The following is a 21,158-nucleotide window of genomic DNA, read 5'->3' on the forward strand; positions in this document are numbered from 1 at the left end:
AAAGAGCTCGCGGGTAAGGCTTACGGAGGGAGAGAGCTCGGAGGGAGCTTGCGGAAAGAACTAGAGGGAAGAGCTCGCTGGAACAGAAACGAAGATGAAATTTTCTACTTGGGTTAGACATCTCATTAACTATTTAATTGAGGCCCTTTCACTTAAATTTCTGATTCCATGCACTATAAAATAAAATTATGTAATCTAAAATTATTTGTGTGCCACTAAGGAAATTTAATATTAAGTATTTAAAAAAAAATATCTAGTCCTACATTTTAATTGCTATTACACTGACGTCAAGTATTAAAATACCTAGACCCACTTTAGGGTCGTTACACAACCTCCCAAATGTGTGCAGAGGACTGTCTACGTAAGCTATCCCGAAATATTGTATAGGTTGCCATGTTGCCTACCATCTCATTGGATTTGTAAACCTAGTGGGTTCCTTAAGCAAGATCTCTCGGATTTGTGGCCCTACACAATCCATTGGATCAATAGGATAATAAAAATTTTAGTATTATATTATTTATAATTTCTTACATTGTAATTTATAAAATATAAGTTTGTATTGTGGTTGTAGATTGCTAGATAAAACATCATTAACCTCTATTTGAGACAAAAATAAGCTAGCCATGACACTTTGGTCCAAGGTAGAAATATTTACTGAGGTGCTTATTCGTACATCATTAACAAGATTAGAAAATCAACGCCCAATTATTATATACTTGTTGTGTGTGAGTGTATATGTGCTAAGTGTGTGGGAGTGTTGGTTGTCCCACATTGCTTGGTTAAGAGATATTAAGTGGGTATTAATAACCCAAATCATGAACTTGAATTTGGGCCCTAATGAGCACCCAAATTTTGTGAGTAGGCGAACCCATTCCCATGCTCAGGCCGCCGCCGCTTGGTCGGATTAGAAAGAATAAAATAATATTTTTTTGTTAAAAATTTATTTAAAATTATATATTATTTTTCTTTGTATCCGAACAACTTTGTGGAAATCGCTCCATGAGTCTCCAATTTTTTGCGGTGTTGTCACGGACCCAACAACTTTTCGGTTTTCTCAGCCTGTCTTGCAGGTTGCTTGCCTCCGTGTCGAGTTGGGTTTCGTTATTTATAACCGAACTCTATCTCTCTGCCAGGTTGTTAGACAAAAATCAGAGAGCCCATTTTCACTGTTCATTAGAGAGCTCTTCTGTCCAATGGAGAAAACCAAAAGCCCAGTTCGTTTTTGAAGTCTTCCTTTCTTGTCCAAAATAAATAGCGAAATACCATTACGATTCTATTAGCTCTGGCTGTCCGAGGTTGTTGTTCTGTCGGAGAGGTCGTTTCATTATGCTAAGACTGTTGCCGTAGTTTGCTAGCTGTCGGTGCATGGCGAATCTGTCTTCAGGACAACGCATAGGTGTGACTCGACCTAAAATATTCTACTATCTTTTCTATTCGTTGCAACAGAGTTATATTCTTCTGCCATTACTTGTTGTTTTACTATACCACTTTATATTAATATTACTATTTATACCAACAATACTTTCATATATGGTATGTCTTTCGCCGCCTCTTAAGATAGCAAAACCATCTCAATTAAGACACAAAAGGGATAATGATGAGAATAAACCTCAATGATCCTATCTACCCATCTGATAAAGAACATCCTCCATGGTCCCGTGTGAGAAAAAAAAGAAGTTATCTCCTAAAGAACCTAAGGAAATTAGACTACTATTCAAAAGAGAAACCCTGAAGTACAAAATACATGAATTTGTACCATATACTAGATCAAAGCTTTCTAAGATATAAAATTACACTTATTTGTTTCGTCGTCTATAACCCCTTATTAACTTAAGAATTGAAGATAGTAAAGATTGATCTCGAGGGTCCAAGTTAAGAATATTTATTGAGATTCATTAATAAGATTTAAATGCATTAGTTCAAGAATCTCTCTTTCAAAACAGTTGAAGGTAATATTGAGTTTTTAGGAAAAATTATCAATCATACGGGAATAATCAATTCCTAACTCAAAATTAACCATCAAACTTCCAACCTTTTTCCTCAAATAGAAAACCTAAACTACACCAAATCCTGACTTGTTCCTTCCACATGGTATTAGGACTTCTTATAGAATCATAATCTTAGAGTTCCCAAGATCATGATATGCACAAAGGCCAATGCCTCCAAACGAGCGTTAATCAAATAAACTTTATTTTAGCATGAATCATAATTTTAGCCAATTTTTTTTTTATTTTTATTTTGTCAAAACGTAAATAATCAATTATGAAATATCCTTACAAAATAAAAAAGCAACATTTTTTGCCTCCAAACGCGTTAATCAAAAGTCAAGCTCTAATTATAACTTGGTGTTTCCGTATAAAAATAATTATAAAACTTAACAATTGGAAATGAGTGAAATAATTAATTAATTAATTAGCTAGTTCTAGGACACAGATATTTTATGGAAACTCACTGAAAAAGCAAAGCAAAGAGTGGAAAGTTGGGTGTGGGGCTGATCATGAAATAAGAGTTGAAAAAAATAATTCATTCAATTTCGGTCATATTCATTAATTCCAACCTTCTAAGATACTTTTATAACTTTAGAGAGTTTGTCTAATATCTGATTGAGAAAAGAAAGTTGACCATTCTATTGTCGTCGCCGACATCAGATCTGGTCATCATCGCTGGTACTGTCGCCTCGAAAATTGCTACTGCTTGTCGTTGATATAGCCACTGCCTTCGCTGCTCATCGTCGATATCTTGTCAAATTTCAACAATAGAAAGTTGTTGGAGAAGTTGAGGAGCAAATTTTCACTCCTCAACTATAAGGAACCATTTGAAGCTCTATAAAAATTTAGAAAGGAAATTGCTGGATAGGAAGGCCCGTTGGAGATGATTTCTAGCGATTTCCTTCTCAAATTTTGACTTAGCGAGAATTTAGTCCCCCATTGGAGATGGCCTAACAAAAGCTAATAACCTCTGTGCCATTGTCAAGTGATGAAGGGGAAAAGTACCCCAAAAAAATACAAATTGATTGGTGGAGTAAAACATAATTTAGATAAAATATATGATAATTAAAAATGACATAAATACTATTGAGATTGGGTCACATATTAAACTATTAAATGGATTTTAAACAGGCCATTAATGAGCTTTCAACAGGCATTAATGGAGTAGAGGAGCTTGATTGGACCTAGTCATGTCAAATTGTGAACTAGGGTTTGGGAAAAGTTTCATTCCCAAAGCTTTATTATTGGAGTTTGGTAAATTTTTAGTATTTTTAATAAATTTTAACATTTAATGATAATTTTTAATATCTAATATTTATTTGGATTAAGTATAAGTTGCCATGTTTTTTTTTTTTGTATTGTAGAAATCAAAGGGTCCTCAATACACAAATAGTCTTCGACTTCGAATTGTCACATTATCCCTATAAATTGTGGTTTGTCCGCTCGAACTAACAACACATCAAAATAAAAAATATTATACGAACAAATAAGTTTGACAAATAATTTTCATAAATTAATAATACTTCGTAATAGTGAGTAGATTTATTATTAATTTTAAATAAAAATAATATAAATTTAAGTAAAAATATTATAAAATTGTATATATCACGCTAGTTATTGTCAAACATGTGGGTGGTCATATCATTTTCCCCTAAAAATGGGATGGTAGATGGGTGAGTGTTGAAACATATGCCTAATTCTTACTAATATCTATCATTAATTAATTACTTTCCATTCCATTAATGGAACCGTTATCTGGGAAAACAAGTGACTGGCTGACTGACTTAGCCTGTAGAATGAAAAAGGGTTTAGATTTTTCTTGTGGCGGTGGTGGTTGATTGGGACAAAACCAATATAGAGTCAAGCCCACAGACGTTTAAAAATAGTAAGAAAATTAAATGGGTTTTGAAATTGAAAAGGTAAAGAGAAATGGACAGCATGTGATTGCGGTTGGTTCAATCCAACTCAACTTAAGAGGACTTGACGCTAAAAGACAGCAAACGTTCTACATTATTAGTCGACAAGGGACAGCTTTTTAAGATTACAAAAGCAAAGCAGTTGACCATCCGCCGACATTTTAGGGGTTTGACTTTATTAGAAATGGGTTTGCTTTGAGCACGTGATTTATATATATATTCCAAGATATGGTCAACGAAAGATTTATTCATCACCGTCCCACTTGCCAAATTACTAGCAAATCTTCTTCCACCTACGTACGTAATGTTAGCTTTATCCATTATCATCTATCTCTTTACTAGGATCAAATATCCAAATTGTAATTACAATTAACACCTTAAGATTAGGATCAAATTAGTTTTTTTTCTTTTTTCTTTTTTAAGTTTGAGATCAAATTTTAGCCTGAGTTTGTGTTAGATTAGTTTGACTTCGAGTTGGAAATTTATGTTATTTTTATCTTTTATTCATGTATGAATTCCCTATATATTTAGGTAGCATTTGTTAAACTAAGCAAAATAAAGTTATATCAAGATAAAATTGAAATGTTATCTAAGTTTTTTATCAGACTATTTATTAAATTTATTAAAATAAGTTAGAGGGCATGTGTTGCCTTTTCTTATTTGTAAGGTCCTAGATAAATTTATCTAAAAGAGGAGAAGAGATAAATTTATCTAAACAATATTTGATAAGAAATTACATGACTTATTTTTAGTGACTTTTCAGATAAATTTACCAAACACAATAAAAAAATATTTTTGTCTAGATTATATTTTTCATATCCTCACTTTTTTCAATCTATATCTTAGTTAAAAAATACTACCTTAAAGGAATACACAAGTTATTGTTGAAGATCCGTGTACTACAATGAATGTTTCTTCCAATATGCTTAGTATTTTAATTAGTTGCTTTAGGATTTTATGAGATATTTTAAGTATTCTAATGCATTAGTGTCATGGATAAATGTCATATATCCTCATGGCACTTAGAGTAAATTCAAGGTTGGGTAATATCTTAAGTGCTCTAAATATGTGGAAGCATTGCTAAAATCAAATAACAATGTGCTTTAGTTGTTGCATAAGTATTTAGCATCTTTGCCCTTAAGTAAATGCATATGTGTGCTCTAAGCAAATGATTCTAAATTCTATCTACAAAGCTTAAGTTATCTAATTGATATTTTATATCATTTTTCTTAAAACTCTCAATGTTATAAAATTTAATGGTAGGACTTTTGAGATTTTTTTAGTTGAAGATAGTATTGTTGATTTCAAGTAGCATTTGGTTAAACTGCTAAAAATTCATTTTCTTAAGCTTGTGGTTGAGTGATGGTTAGTCATTGGAGTAAGAATGTATATGCAATTAAATAGGTCTATCTTAAAGCATCTAAATATAGTTAATATATTTCTTGAAATGCTATAAGTTTTAGTTAAAATATAAGTTTTAACTAAAATTTATAATTTATCATTAATTATTATTAATTTATCATTAATTATAAGTTTTAGTTAAAATGTATATGCTATAAGGCAGGTTGATGAGTGTTAAAATATAAGTTTTAGTTAATCAAGTGCAGCACATGGCCTAATTCTTATTAATCTATCATTAATTATTATCTATTCCATTAATGGAACAGTTAAATTTTTAAAAATGCACTAGATGACACATGTCTCATTTTTTTCTATTTATAAGAATTAAGATAAATTTATCTGAAGGGAGAAAGAGAAAAATTTATCTGAAAAAATCCAAATAAGAACTCACGTGACTTTTTTTTCAAGGATCACCAAATAAATTTAACAAATATAATGAAAATCATTTTTGTTTGAAATATTTTCTATTTTATACTTTTTATGGTTTATATTTTGATTAATAAACACTATCTCAATAAATAACTCGCAAACAAGTTTGGTTGGAGTTCATTTCTATTTGCTTATTAAGTAAGTAAATAAACAAACTCAAAAATAAATAAAAAAAAATATTCGAATCTTCTCCCTTTTATCATCTCTTCCCCCTTGTGTTTTTTTCCTCGTGGTATGCTTATTTTTTCCATATTGCTAAGATTTATTCACTAATTTTTTTATGCTTTCTCTAAGTGATTTATTCTCTTGTATTTCTCCCCATGAATTGTTGTGCTTTAGTGTTTATGTTCGTTTTTCTTTTTTGGGGTTTTTCTTCATCTAATTTATTTTCTTATTCTTCTTCTCCTCTCCTTTGACGATTTTTTTCTTTTTCGATGATACTTTTTTTTTTCGTCAAAATATATTTCAAACATTTATTGTTGAGTTCTGTGTTCTTGAATGTTTTGATGATGATTATTTTATGCAAAATTTTAATGTAATGTTTGTTAAGAATGATTTGAGAATTATCTCAAGAAATTTTCTTATATTATATTCTCATAAGTTTATTAATATGTTGTGAATAGATTCAATATTGTTTAAGGATATAGTAAGCCTATCTTGATAGAATATATGAGGTTGTCTTGAATATGTGTAAGGTCAAGAGATCTTATTAGAATTATCCTTTAGTATGTTTTATCTATTAATGTTAGAGTTTGTGATAAACTTATTTTAGTCATATTGATATATCTTTTAATATCTCTCTTTTTGGAGTTATCCTAAAGATAATGCATGAATGCCTTGTAGAGGCTCATGATATTTTTTATATGTGACAACATTACTCAAATATTATGAGTAATGTGTTTTATATTTCATATATAATGTTTAAGTGTTAGACATCAAGAATATTGTTAAGTAAATGATTATATACTTAAGTGATGGTATTTGAGTTTTGATTTGTAGAATTTAAATTGTCTTATTCTTTAGGATATGTTATATCCTCTTATTTGTCATAAACTTATTAAGGTTGTGTTGATAACCTTACAACGTTTTTCTTATGTTTGAGGCATGTTCTTCCAATATGCTTAGTATTTTAATCAGCTGCTTTAAGATTTCATGGGATATTTTAAATATTCTAATGCATTAGTGTTATGGATGAATGTCGTATATCCTCATAACACTTAGAGTAAGCTCAAAGTTGGGTAATATCTTAAGTGCTCTAAATATGTGGAAGTATTGCTAAAATCAAAGAGCAATGTGCTTTAGTTGTTGCATAAGTATTTAGCATTTTTGCCCTTAAGTAAATACATATGCGTGCTTTAGGCAAATGATTATAAGTTCTAGATATGGCCTAAGTTATCTAATTGATATTTAATATCATTTTTCTTAAAACTCTCAAGGTTATGAAATTTAATATTGGAAGGACATTTGAGATTTTTTTAGTTGAAAATAGGATTATTGATTTCAAGTAGCATTTGATTAAATTGCTAAAAATTCATTTTCGCAGACTTGTACTCGAGTGATGGTTAGTCACTGGAGTAAGAATGTATATGCAATTAAATAAGACTATCTTAAAGCATCTAGATATAGTCAATATATTTCTTGAAATGTTATAAGTTTTAGTTAAAATGTATATGCTATATAAGGTAGGTCGGTGAGTGTTAAAATATAAATTTTAGTTAATCAAGTGCAGCACATGGCCTAATGCTTAGTAATCTATCATTAATTATTATCCATTCCATTAATGGAACCGTTAAATGACCGTTATCTGGCTATAGAATGAAAAAGGGTTTAGATTTTTCTTGTGGCGGTGGTGGTTGGGACAAAGCCAACAGAGTCAAGCCCGCGACACCAAACAGTAAACATTCTACTTTTCAGCATTTCTGAAATGCTAAAAAACGTTTCTGGACTGTCTTTACAATTTTCAAAAGTTTAATTAATTAATTAATTAGCTAGGTTTAGGACACAGATATTTTATGGAAACTTAAAGAAAACACAAAGGAAAGAGTGGAAAGTTGGGTGTGAGGCTGATCATGAAAGGAGAGTTGAAAAAAATAATTCATTCAATTTCAGCCATACTCATTGATTCCAAGCTTCTAATACGTTCTGACTGTAGAGAGTTTGTCAAGAAAGTTGACCATCCTAACAAAGGCCAATAAACTCTGTGCCATTGTCAACTGATGAATAGGAAAAGTACCCCCAAAAAAATACAAATTGATTGGTGGAGGAAAACATAATTTAGATTAAATATATGATACTATTGAGATTGGGTCACATATTGAACTATTAAATGGATTTTAAACAGGCCATTAATGAACTTTCAACAGGCATTGGAGTAGAGGAGCTTGATTGGACCTAGTCATGTCAAATTGTGAACTAGGGTTTGGGGAAAAGTTTGATTCCCAAAGTTTTATTATTGGAGTTTGGTAAATTCCTAGTCATGTCAAATTGTGAACTAGGGTTTGGGGAAAAGTTTGATTCCCAAAAGTTTTATTATTGGAGTTTGGTAAGTTCCTAATCATGTCAAATTGTGAACTAGGGTTTGGGGAAAAGTTTGATTCCAAAGTTTGATTATTGGAGTTTGGTAAGTTTTTAGTATTTTTAATAAATTTTAACATTTAATGATAATTTTTAATATCTAACATTTATATGGATTAAGCATAAGTTTTTTTTTTTGCATTATGAAAATCAAGGAGTCCCTGATGCATAGACAACCTTCAACATTGAAATGTCACACCCTTCCTATAAATTGCGATCCGCTCACTCAGACTAAATTTTTAATAAATGTCACACCCTTCCTATATAAGTTTGTATTGTGGTTATAGATTGTAGGTTGCTAGATGAAACATCCTTAACCTCCATTTGAGGCAAAAATAAGCCCGGCATGGTACCTTGGTCCAAGATACAAATATTTATTAAGGTGCTAATTCTTACATCATTAACAAGATTAGAAGATTAACACCCAACTATTATATATTTTCATGTATGGTATGTCTTTGGCTGCCTCTTAATTAAAATAGCTAAACCATCTCAATTCAGCCACAAAAGGGATAAGGACGAGAATAAACCTCAATGACTCTATCTACCCATTTGATAAATAACATCCTCAATGGTCCCGAGTGAGGAAAAAAAGGAGTTATCGCCTAAAGAACCTATGGTAATTAGACTACTATTCAAAAGAGAAATCCTCAAGTACAAATTACATGAATTTCTACCATCTACTAGATCAAAACTTTCAAAGATATACAATTATACTTATTTGTTTCGTTTATAACACCCTATTAACTTAAGAATTGAAGATAGTAATGATTGACCTCGAGGGTCCAAGTTAGTAATATTTATTGAGATTCATTAATAAGATTTAAATGCATTAGTTCAAGGATCTCTCTTTCAAAACAATTGAAGGTAATATTGAGCTTTTTAAAGAAAAAAATCAATCATATGAGAATAATCAACTCGTAACTCAAAATTAACTATTAAACTTCCAACCTTTTTCCTCAAAGAGAAATCCTAAAGTACACCAAATTGTGACTTGTTCCTTCCATATGGTAATAGAACTTATCATAGAATCATAATCTTAGAGTTCCCGAGATCATGATATACACAAAGCCCAACACCTTAAATCATTATATCCAATGTTTATGAAATCACGACGTGTACAAGTCAAAATAGATTAATGCACATGAAATGCACCACCAATTGTGCCCACCCTAGATAATCTTTATTTTGTCTCCTCAATCCTCTTTCAACTTGCACTACTTTGTCGAGGTGATTCTATGAAAAAACACATAACACGTGCGTCATATACTAACAAATTTACTTATTAGGTTAATTTTCCTTTTTGTAGCTAAGATGTAAGAAAAAGAATTAGGCATGTTTTTGCAACAATGAAACAAATTTGAAGGACTTGGGAGAAAATTAGTTGGCAAAGGAAAGTTTTGCTTTGTATCTAATACTGTCTTTGTACTACAAATTAGTTCTTGAGCTATGAAAGCCTCTATTTTGGCATTAGTGACTTTTATCTGGGGACTTTTTTTTTTTTTTCTTGTGATAAATAAATGTTATATGATATAATAACATTTAGTGAAATGTTAAATTGGAAGTACAAATCTATTGTTTGATTTTTAATAAAATTGTATGCTAGTTGTTTTAGTTAAATATTTTGATATTTTTATTACTACAAGTTATTATACAGACTCTTAAATGTTGACAATTACAAAAGTAAAAAATATAATATATAAGTTAACATTTTTTTATTATATTTTTTTATATAAGTTAACATTTCTGTCAAAACGGGTCATAAGCTTCCTTTGAAAAAGAAAATACATCCCTGACACCCATTGAACGATTTCTTATTGTTCAATGGAGGCAAACAATCAAATGAATATCGAACATTTCAACACATAAAAATAAGAAAAACACTATATGCACTAAACAATTTGATAAATAATTTTTACAAATTAATTGTTAGTTTTGTGTTTTTAAATAAGAACCAAGGCAGTGACAATTTTTCGAGTGGGTCCAATCTCTATAAATCTCGACCCATGATTGAAGTATAACTCATATAACCACTTATTAACAGTCTAATATAGAAATCGGGCCATAAACTCATTAATCATTTTTTTGGAAAAGAAATGGGCCCAAGCTCATTTGCTCAAGAAATGAGAAGCCCAGCCCATTTTTGATGTTTTGCCCTAGCTGTTAACATATATAAACTTGTATCTCTCTCTCTCTCTCTACCTCTTGTTGGCGCCGACGTCCCCTCCTCTTTTCTTGACTTTCTTTGCCGCTTTGTGCGACGTTTCCTTGTTGATTTGTGCGGTGCTCTCTTGTCATTTCTAGGATGCACCTATCGGTTATCCTTTTTATATATTCGGTATGGCTGATCCTTGGGAGGTGAGCTTTGCGATCTTGATCCATTCTCGACTTCTCACTTTATCTTCGTGATTTTGTTCCTGTGTTGACACTACTTTGTGTAAAGCATTCGTTTCCTCTTGGGCGGGTGAACAAATTGGGGTTGGGTTTTGTTGAGATTTGGTGGTTCTATTCTCGGTGTTGCATAAGTGGCGATTCGATTTTTCAGATCTAAGCCTTGAACACCACTATCGTGATTGCCATTGATGATCAAACAAAGAGTTTTCTTTACTTTGTGTATTTTCAGTTAATTTCTGATTTCGATTAATACTTGCACTAATTATTATTATTATTATTTTTTAGATCTTCCGCTCACATTAATAATAGTTTGTAATAATGAGGAGATTTATTATTAATTTAAATAAAAGTAATATAAATTTAAGTAAAACACGTCACGCAAGTTACTCAAACAAGTCTCTAGCCATATCATTTTCCCATAAAAATGGGATGGTAGGTCCGTGAGTGTTAATTACTATCCATTCCATTAATGGAACTGTTAAATGACCGTTATCTAGGAAAACAAGTGACTGACTGAGTTTGCCTGTAGAATCAAAAAGGGTTTAGATTTTTCTTGTGGCGGTGGTGGTTGATTGGGACAAAACCAATATGTAGATGATATGCTTATAGCATGTAAGGAAAAGGGATAAATAAATAAATTGAGTCAAGTCCTAAAATCAGAGTTTGAAATGAAAACTCTAGGTGCAGCCAGGTGTATTTTGGGAATAGACATCAATAGAGATATAAAAAAAGGTACTTTAACCTTGTCCCAATCTAGTTATTTAAAGAAAGTAATAAATCTCATTGACATGGAAGGCTGCAAAACTGTCACAACTCCTATTCCCCCACACTTTAAGCTTCATGCTGTAAGAGATGGTTTACCTAAGGAAGAAGCTGAATATATGAAGAAGGTTCCCTACTCTAATGCAGTGGGAAGCCTAATGTATGCCATGATAAGAACTAGACCTAACATAGCCTATGGAGTTAGTCTAGTAAGTAGATTCATGAGCAATCCTTCTAAAGAGCATTGGTCAGCTGTTAAGTGGATTCTTAGGTATTTAAAGGGGTCTATGGATAAGGGTTTAGTGTTTAGTTCTAACACTGAAAATTTCATCAGCTGCATTTAGGGTTATTGTGATTCTTATTTTGCAGTTGATTTAGTTAAGAGAATGTCTTTATCATGATATGTTTTTACCATAGGTGGAAATGTGATAAGCTAGAAATCAAATCTCCAGCACATAGTAACTTTATCAACCACTGAGACAGAATATGTTTCCTTAACAGAAGCCATAAAAGAGGCAATTTAGCTGCAGGGTATAGTTAGAGAGTTAGGTCTAGGTGACCAAATCCCTAGGGTATTTTGTGATTCTCATAGTGCCATTCATCGCTCAAAGAATAGTGCGTTTCATGAGAGAACCAAGCACATAGATGTGCGTCTCCACTTTGTTAGGGATATTGTATCCAAAGGGCAGGTTAAGGTAGAATAAATTTCTACAACAATAAATCCAACAGATATGTTAACCAAATCTATTCTTGTAGCTAAATTTGAGAAAGCCTTAGATTTGCTCAATGTTCTTCCAACGTAGCTGTGGAAGATATGTAGAGGTCTCTAGTCATAAATCCACTATTTAATCCATTCTTTAATCAAGGTGGAATTTTTTGATTTGTGTGATTTAAAATTGAATTAAATGATTTTTCATTTATATTTTGATTTACAATCTGATTGCATTTCTTTCATAGAAATTGAGTTACATTTAATTTTCATTTTTATTGAATTTAAATGTTATATATTATGTTGATTGTTTAACGTGTGGACCGAAGTTTATGTGGGCTGAGATGAGTTATGGGCCAAGCCCAAAGCTGTGTGTTCCACCCGTGATTATTTGCTGGCCTAACCCATTTCATTCTCCAAGACGCTGCTATAAAAGGGCTCGGCCGATGCCCTAATCTCTAGAATGTTCTCTCTCTCACTCATTTTTTGAAACCCTAATCGGCGCTGAAGCGAGACACATTCTCTTGAATCCTTCTCTTAATCGATTAGTGTTTTTTGGTTCTATGGTAAGATCTTCCGGTAAGTAAGGTATTGTGTAATCTCTACTATGTTTTAATAACCTAAGGCGTGAGAGATTGGTAAACTGATAGAACAAATTCTTGACCTTGATCGCGAGATCGGTCTGAACAGAACTACGCTTGTTTTTGTTTTGTATTTTGTTTTCAGTTGTTGTTTTGCAATACTATTTTTACTTCAATTAAGATCTTATAATCTGATTGTAATTTTGAGATATTAGTGGATTGACTAAAGGCGGAGCTTCTACCGTGAGTAGGATCTATTTTGATCTGAACACGTATCTCGCTGTATTGCTATTTTGCATGTGTGAGTTGTGGTTGTGATATTTCGATTTCTAATTTCGTTATTATGCTTGATCTGTTGTTTGGCCGAGAAGTAGGTTGCATTATTAAACCTACAGTTAAGATTAGGATCAAATTAGTTTTTCTCTTTTTCTGTTTTTTCCCCCTAAGTTTGAGATCAAATTGTAATGCCTTATTAGGAATGTTTCTATTTGTTTTTCTTTTTCTAATTTATGTTTTTTTTTCTCTTCTCATTTAATGAATTTTCCTTTTTCGATAATACTCTTTTTCTAAAATACATTTCAAACATCTATTATTGTCTCTCACTCTTCTTATTTGATGATGGTTTTTAAGACCGACCACCATGTGTTGCCTCGACGAATGGACCTCGAGAGTAAAAGCTTCAAATTTGGTTATGTCTAGCCTCAGGAATGTAACTTGCAAGACAACGGAGTAACAGGGCTGGCATCCCCCAGGGTAGACTCCGATGCTCAAGTTAGTAGAGTAAATGTGGGTAGTGAAAAATGTAAGAGCTGAAGACTTGTCATACTTGGTAAGAGCCTCTATTTTTTATAGGCGAGTCCGTTATAGGGTACCCATGATAAAGCCCGAGATGGGTGAGCACGACTCTTGGGGACCACAGTCAAGTTGGAACGAGTCTCGTGGTTTGGTCTGAATTTTTCAGACTTTACTTCGGATTACTCTGCAAGTGTTGCCACATGTCCTTTAATTGGTCGTACAGGGCTGTTTCCCACTTTGCATTGTGGACTTGCCACATGTTAATCTTTTGGGCGATTCATGTGGCAAGCGAGACTGATAGCGCACAAGGGGTATTTTAGTAATTTAAATAATGTCACATCATTATCATCCTTGGATTTTTCAAAAATTTAGATTTAAAAATATAAGAGGTTAAATCTGTTGATCAATCCACTTGACCAAGCCTAAAGCTATCACTATTTCTATGCCCTAAAATGATTAGTTTCTCTATTTAATAGAAATTGTAGTGATGATAACACCTACCATCCCTAACTCGAAAAGAATAAGAAAGCAAATAAAAAAAAAAAAAAATCCTCTTTTAATAAGAAAGATATGACCATAAGTATTATCATTATTGATTTATTGCAACTGTTGCTTCAATATTTTAGTTCTTCTTCAATTGGTTTGTTCTAGGCTGCTTCAAGCACGTTTGGTTACTTAAATATTTTATTTACTTCGTCTTTATTGATTTGTTGATGTTTGACTTTATTTGCTTATTGGTACTTTTGGGTTTGTTTATTTTATTGTTGGAAAAGCAGGAGTAGACTATCAAGTCACATGCAATAAAATAATATATTTTTTAATTTTTTTGGGTGTAAATTGCATGCACATAACCCATTGAATTTTAAGAGAAAAACCTTTCAATGTGGGGGGAAAATTCACGGGTTAAGCTAACAAATTTTCTTTCACTATAATAAATAATGGGTTTACACGATTATTCTTCTAGCTCAAGCTAAAGATCACCACAAAAGCACCAACACAAGTTCTTTACCTATGGCGGATTTCTATACACAATAGGCAAGAAATATGGATAGATCTCACTAAGGTAGTGTTATCAAACTAGCCAGTGAAATGAAGTATAACAATCAATACTTCTTATTCTTGTCACATTGATTTTAATTTCCTGCTTCCTTTTTTCTTTTGTCTATTGCTCATTCTTTTGTGTTGGTTGTGAAGCTCCAAACGACGTCATTGGATTTAGCAAATTGGATGGCCACATGCTGAAACCGCAAATTGCCATTTGGTAGCTACTGGATGGAAACATGTGGCAACCATTCATTGCTCTTTGATGGCGCCCAATCGATTTTCCTGCCCGTCTACCATTTCTGTTGGAATAATCATCGTGCTTGCATGATTTGATCTCAGCCCTTCATCCATACTTTATGAGGCCTGATCCCAGCCATCCATCATCGCTTTTAATCTTGCCCCTCGAGATGTGAACCGGTCAAAAGAAAGAAACAATAAGAAAGAAAAGAAAAGGGGAAAGAAAGATCGAGTAGAGGGAGAGCCTTCATCTTTAGGCTAGGGTTTCTGGTTTGCTTCTCTGTTTCATTCTCTGTATAGCTTATTTAGTTCTATGGTTCAATAGGTTTTGCCTTTAATCTGTATTGTGTGATTATTAGGCATTTTTGTTTCACCAACCATTGTTTGTACAGAGAGTTTGTGAGGGTTTTGGGAGGGTGTAATCTTTGATTTATATCTTAGTGCAGTGAGCTCTTCTTACTAGAGCTCAACGTGGACGTAGCCTCATTTTGAGGTGAACCACGGTAAAATCTTTGCCTCATTTCGTTTTGCGTTTCCTTTCGTTTCTGTTTTTTGTATGAATGTTTATGCTTCCTATTTTGGCTATCATAACCAAGGTTGTTCGTTCTTTGTGAATACCCTAAGGTCTAGTTGTCTAATCTCAATAGTGGTATTAGAGCCATGTTAAGATCGGCTCTTAGGGTTTTGTAAGTTCAATCGATTTTCTTTCAAATCTAGGGTTGTCGTTAGTTTGTGGGTGGTCTGGGTTTTACTGAGAGTCTTTGTCGATCAGGTGTTTTCTGTGTTGGTCACAGTCAGTGTCTAGAGCTCCCTAGGTTACCTTCGTGCAAGGTGAAGATGACATCTACCTAATTTAAAATCAGTATATTTGATGGCAAAGGAGATTTCGGAAGCTGGAAAAAGAAGATGAGAGTGTTACTCTCTCATCATAAAGTGCTGATAGCACTTGAGGTAGATGATCGCAAATGGTCCGCAAACCAACTTGCGAGAACCGAGGGGATCAAAGAAGAAGCCTATAATTTGATCTTCCTCCATTTGGGTGACAGTGTAATTCGGAAGGTAGATGGCATGTCCACTCCCATAGACCTCTAGAATAAATTAGATTCATTATTTTCTGTCATGACTGCACCTAATTTAGTTTACTTGAAAGGCATGCTATTTAACTTTAAAATGAATACATCTAAGTCAATGGATGAGAACATAGACGAATTTACTAGGCTTGCGTTATTACTTAGAGGTACTGATCAAGCATTAGGTGACACTAATGAAGCTATGATTCTGTTAAATTCATTACATGATGACTATGATATTGTTAAGCATGCATTGAGATATACTGGCATTGTACCGAGTCTGGACCTTGTTATCTCGGGTATTAAGGCTAGGGAACTGGAACTAGGAACATCTAAGAAATCTGGAAATAATTTGTTTCTAAAGAGTAAGAATGAGAAAAAAACACTTTACAAGTAACAATAATCAAACTAGTGGGTCAGGGAAAAAGGGTAAAAAGAAAGACAAAAAGGGTAAGCAAAAATGGAAATGCTATCTTTGTCGGAAAGAGGGGCATATTAAAAAAATATTTCTATGATTTTATCATAAAACAAAAGTAAGTAGGAAATACAAATGCTAATGCTAATAACTCAAACTGCTTAGCTAAAGTACTTACCGTTTTAGATTTTTCTATTGATAATGAATGGATTATGGATTCGAGCTATTCTTTCCATATGTGTCCTAACATTGATTGGTTTCAAAATTTTAACAACAATGAGTCTAGAACTGTGTGCATGGGTAACAACCAATCCTGTAGTGTTAAAGGTATAGGTAACATATCTCTTAAACTGCATGACAACAAAACTAGAACCTTAACTGATGTGAGATATATTCTTGGTTTAAAAAGAAACTTGATATCTCTTGGCACTTTAAATGAGCTAGGGTTCTCTTATAAAGTAGAAAATGGATCCATGCATGTGTTTAAAGGAGATGAACAAATACTAACTGGTGCTAAGAAAAATAGATTATATGTTTTGGATGGTTGTTATTTTCCCTCTATTAATATTCATTCTGCATGCATAGCCAAAACTGATAAGACAAAATTATAGTACCCGAGACTTAGCCATATGAGCCTGAAAGGTCTTAAGGCACTGTCTAACCAAGGTTAGCTTGGATCAATGCCTGTTGGGTCCCTCGATTTTTGTGAGCCATGTGTTTTAGGAAACAACACAAGCAGAGTTTCCATAAAAGAACTCACCTGGCGAAGGTATGTCTAGAATATGTTCATGCAGACTTGTGGGGGTCTTCTCAGGTCCTTACCCACGGTGGTAACATGTACTTTCTATCTATAGTAGATGACTTCTTTAGGAAGGTTTGGGTTTTCCTATTAAAATCTAAAGATCAGACTCTAGAGAAGTTTAAAACTTGGAAGAACATAGTTGAAAATCAAGTAGATAGAAAGATTAAAGTTTTAAGAACAGACAATGATTTGGAATTTTGTAATACCTAGGGAATACTCAGGCATAGGATTGATAGATATACACCCGAACAAAATGGGGTAGCTGAAAGAATGAATCGAACCCTACTTGAAAAGGTTAGGTGCCTCCTATTCATCTCTAATATGCCTAAATCCTTTTAGGGACAGGCTTTGTCAACTGCTGCCTACTTAGTAAACAGAAGTCCTTCAACTGCCCTAAACTTTAAATGCCCTGAAGAAAAATCGACCGGTAGGAAATTAAATCTTAATTACCTTAGAGTGTTTGGTTGTGAAGCTTATGCTCACAAGTCAGAGGGTAAATTAGAAGCTAGGTCCATTAAGTGTGTGTTTGTTGGTTATCAAGAAGGGACCAAAGGATTTAGACTATGGGAAAGACAATTTGGTGGGATAAAAATCATTATCAGTAGAGATGTCATATTTAATGAAGCCATTTTCCCTTGTAAAATTATAAATACAGAAGAAATCAACATTCTTAGAAGTCTAGATGATTTTGTTATCCTATGAGGGTCTCAAATCGAGGTGGAGCAAGCTGCAAGTAATATCAACCTTCTAGCTGCTCCAATATATATAACCTGACCTAGGAGGTGTTCCAGTCCCTAACCAAATCTCTGATCATGATGATGATCAAGAGGAACAAAGAAGATGAACTTGAGACTGAGGTGGAGCATCATAGCTCATCCCAAGATCTCAATGACTATCAGCTAGCCCTTGATAGGAGCAAGAGGGTTTTTAGAACCCCTGCAAGGTATGCCTATTCAAAGCTAGTGTATTGTGCACTAGTAGCAGTGTTAGAATTAAGGAGTAGTGAGTCATCCACTTATAAGGAGGTTGTCAGCTCTAAGGAGTGTGTAATGTGGCAACAGGCCATGGATGAGGAAATGTCCTCTCTTAATGGTACCTGGGAATTGGTCCCTCGACCACAGAAACATAAATTGATCCAGTGTAAATGGTTGTACAAATTAAAAGAAGGAATGTCTCCTACTGACCCAATTAGGTATAAAGCAAGATTAGTGGCAAAGGGATTTACTCAGAGGGAGGACATAAACTACACTGAAATTTTCTCCCCTGTAGTTCAATTCAAAACCATTCGCATGATGCTAACAGTTGTTGTTCAATTTGATCTTGAATTAGAACAATTAGATGTTAAAACAACATTCTTGCATGGAGACTTAGAAGAGAAAATTTACATGGTTCAACCTTCTGGATATATTGACTCAAATAAGCCTGAACATGTTTGCTTACTGAAATAGTCTCTGTATAGCTTAAAAAAATTCCCAAGACAATGGTATAAAAAGTTTGATAATTTTGTCCTAGGGATTGGGTTTATTAGGAGTCAATATGATAACTATTTCTATTTTATTCTCTCTAATGTCCCTATTTACCTATTGTTATATGTGGATGATATCTTGTTAATTAGCAAGTCTAAGTGTAAGATAAATGAATTAAAACAAATGCTTAACACAAATTTTGATATGAAAGCCAGCTAAGAAAATTTTAGGAATGATAATAGAGAGGGATAGAGGTAAATTCAGCTTAAAGGTTCATCAAAATGACTATTTAATGAAAGCTGTGAGAAAATTTGGCATGCATAATTGCAAGTCAGTAAGTGTTCCATTAGCTAAACATTTTATCCTAACCAAATCTCAAAGCCCATCGTCCAACTCAGATCTTATTAAAACGAAAAATGTTCCATATGCTAATGTAATTGGAACCATTATGTATGCCTTGATTAGTATCAGGCCTGATCTAGCTTATGCTATTTCTTCCCTTAGTAGATTCATGTCAAATCCTGGTAAACCACATTGGGATGCTCTAAAATATTTATTAAGATACATTCATGGCTTTGTAAATGTTGGACTAAGCTATAAGAAAAGATTTAACACACTTGATCTTGTTAGGTATGTAGATTCTGACTTTGTAGGTGAAAGAGACTCGGAAGTCCACTACTGCTCTGTTTGTCACCTTGGGTGGAAATTGTATCAGCTGGAAATCATAGTAGCAACCTCTAGTTGCGCTGTCTTCCATTGAGGCTGAGTATGTAGCAGTGACTGATGTTATCAAAAAGGCTGTTTGGCTTCAAGGTATCCTTTAGGAAATCCACCTGCTTCAAAGCAAGGTGGTGGTGTATTCAGACAGTCAAAGTGCGATTCATTTGACTAAGAATCCAGTTTACCATGAACGCACAAAGCACGTGGATGTCAGGTATCATTATGTTAGAGATTTGGTGGCTAATGACACTGTTATTATACTAAAAGTGCCTACAGAAAACAACCTAGTAGACATGGGCACAAAGGTGTTAACTGCAACAAATTCAAGCATTGCTTAGACCTGTTAGATGTGGGTATTGGTTGATGAAATCAACCAGAGCTATGAAGGTGAGAATTGTAGCATGCTGCACTTGAGAGGATCTGGATTCACCTATGGTTTGTTGCTTCATGGTGGACATTGTTGGTTGTGAAGCTCCAAACGACGTCGTTGGATTTAGCAGATTGGATGGTCGCGTGCTACAACTGCAGACTGCCATTTGGCAGCTGCTGGATGGCAACATGTGGCAACCATCCCCTACTCCTTGATGATGCCTAATTGGCCTCTCTCGCTCGATTGATTTCCTTGCCCGTCTGCCATTTCTGTTGGAATAATCATCGTGCTTGAACGATTTGATCTCAATTCTTCATCCATGCTTTATGAGGCCTGATCCCAGCCATCCATCATCGCTTTTAATCTCACCTCTTGGGATGTGAACCAGTCAGACAAAAGAAACAATAAGAAAGAAAAGAAAAAGGGAAAGAAAGATTGGGCAAAGGGAGAGCCTTCGTCTTCGGGCTAGGGTTTCTGTTTTGCTTCTTTGTTTCATTCTCTGTAAATGCTCTGTATACCTTCTTTAGTTCTATGGTTTGATAGGTTTTGCCTTTAATCTGTATTGTGTGATTGTTGGGCATTTTTGTTTCATGAACCATTGTTTGTATAGAGAGTTTGTAAGGGTGTAATCTTTGATTTATATCTTAGTGCAATGAGCTCTTCTCACTAGAGCTCAACGTGGATGTAGCCTCATTTTGAGGTGAACCACGGTAGAATCTTTGCCTCCTTTCGTTTTTCATATCCTTTTGTTTCTGTTTTGTGTATGAATGTTTATGCTTCCTATTTTGGCTATCGTGACCAAGGTTGTTCGTTCTCTGTGAATACCCTAAGGTCTAGTTGTCTAATCTCAACATTTTGCATTTGGCCTGAGAAAATGGACCATAACTTTATCTATAATAGAAAAGGAATAGATAGTTTCTTGGCTTCCTTAGGAAGCCAACCTGATTTTTGCCCCCCGCCCTTTTTTTTGTGTACTTCATTTTGTGGGTCCTAGCCACATGGGCAGGAGAACCCAACAAATCTTCCCCTCAGGCCCATGTGGGGGATAGCTACCATGCTTGCTACCTCTTTGCACTAGACAAGTTTCTCTATAGGCAAGGACTTGATCATCATATCTAATCAATTATCATTGGCATGGAATTTATTCATCTCTAGTGTATTATGAATCCAATGGTACCTCATGTTGACATGTACTTTGCCCTTGAATGGAAAGTTAGATTCTTGCTAAGATGACACTCCGATTGTCACAATAGAACATAAACTTTTCTTACTCCAGGCTTAACTCTTGTGGGAACTCTTTCATTTATAAAAGTTCCTTTGCATCTTCTATAATTGCAATATATTCAGTTTTAGTGAAAGATAAAGGAACAAATCTCTATAATCTTGATTGCCATGACATTGCTCCCTTTCAAAAGGTCATCAAGTATCTAGATGTGGACTTTTTAGAATCAAGATCTCTTGCCATGTTTGCATCTTTGTACATAT

Source organism: Diospyros lotus, chromosome 6 (genome assembly GCF_014633365.1).
Source record: "Diospyros lotus cultivar Yz01 chromosome 6, ASM1463336v1, whole genome shotgun sequence".
Classification (NCBI taxonomy): Eukaryota; Viridiplantae; Streptophyta; class Magnoliopsida; order Ericales; family Ebenaceae; genus Diospyros; species Diospyros lotus.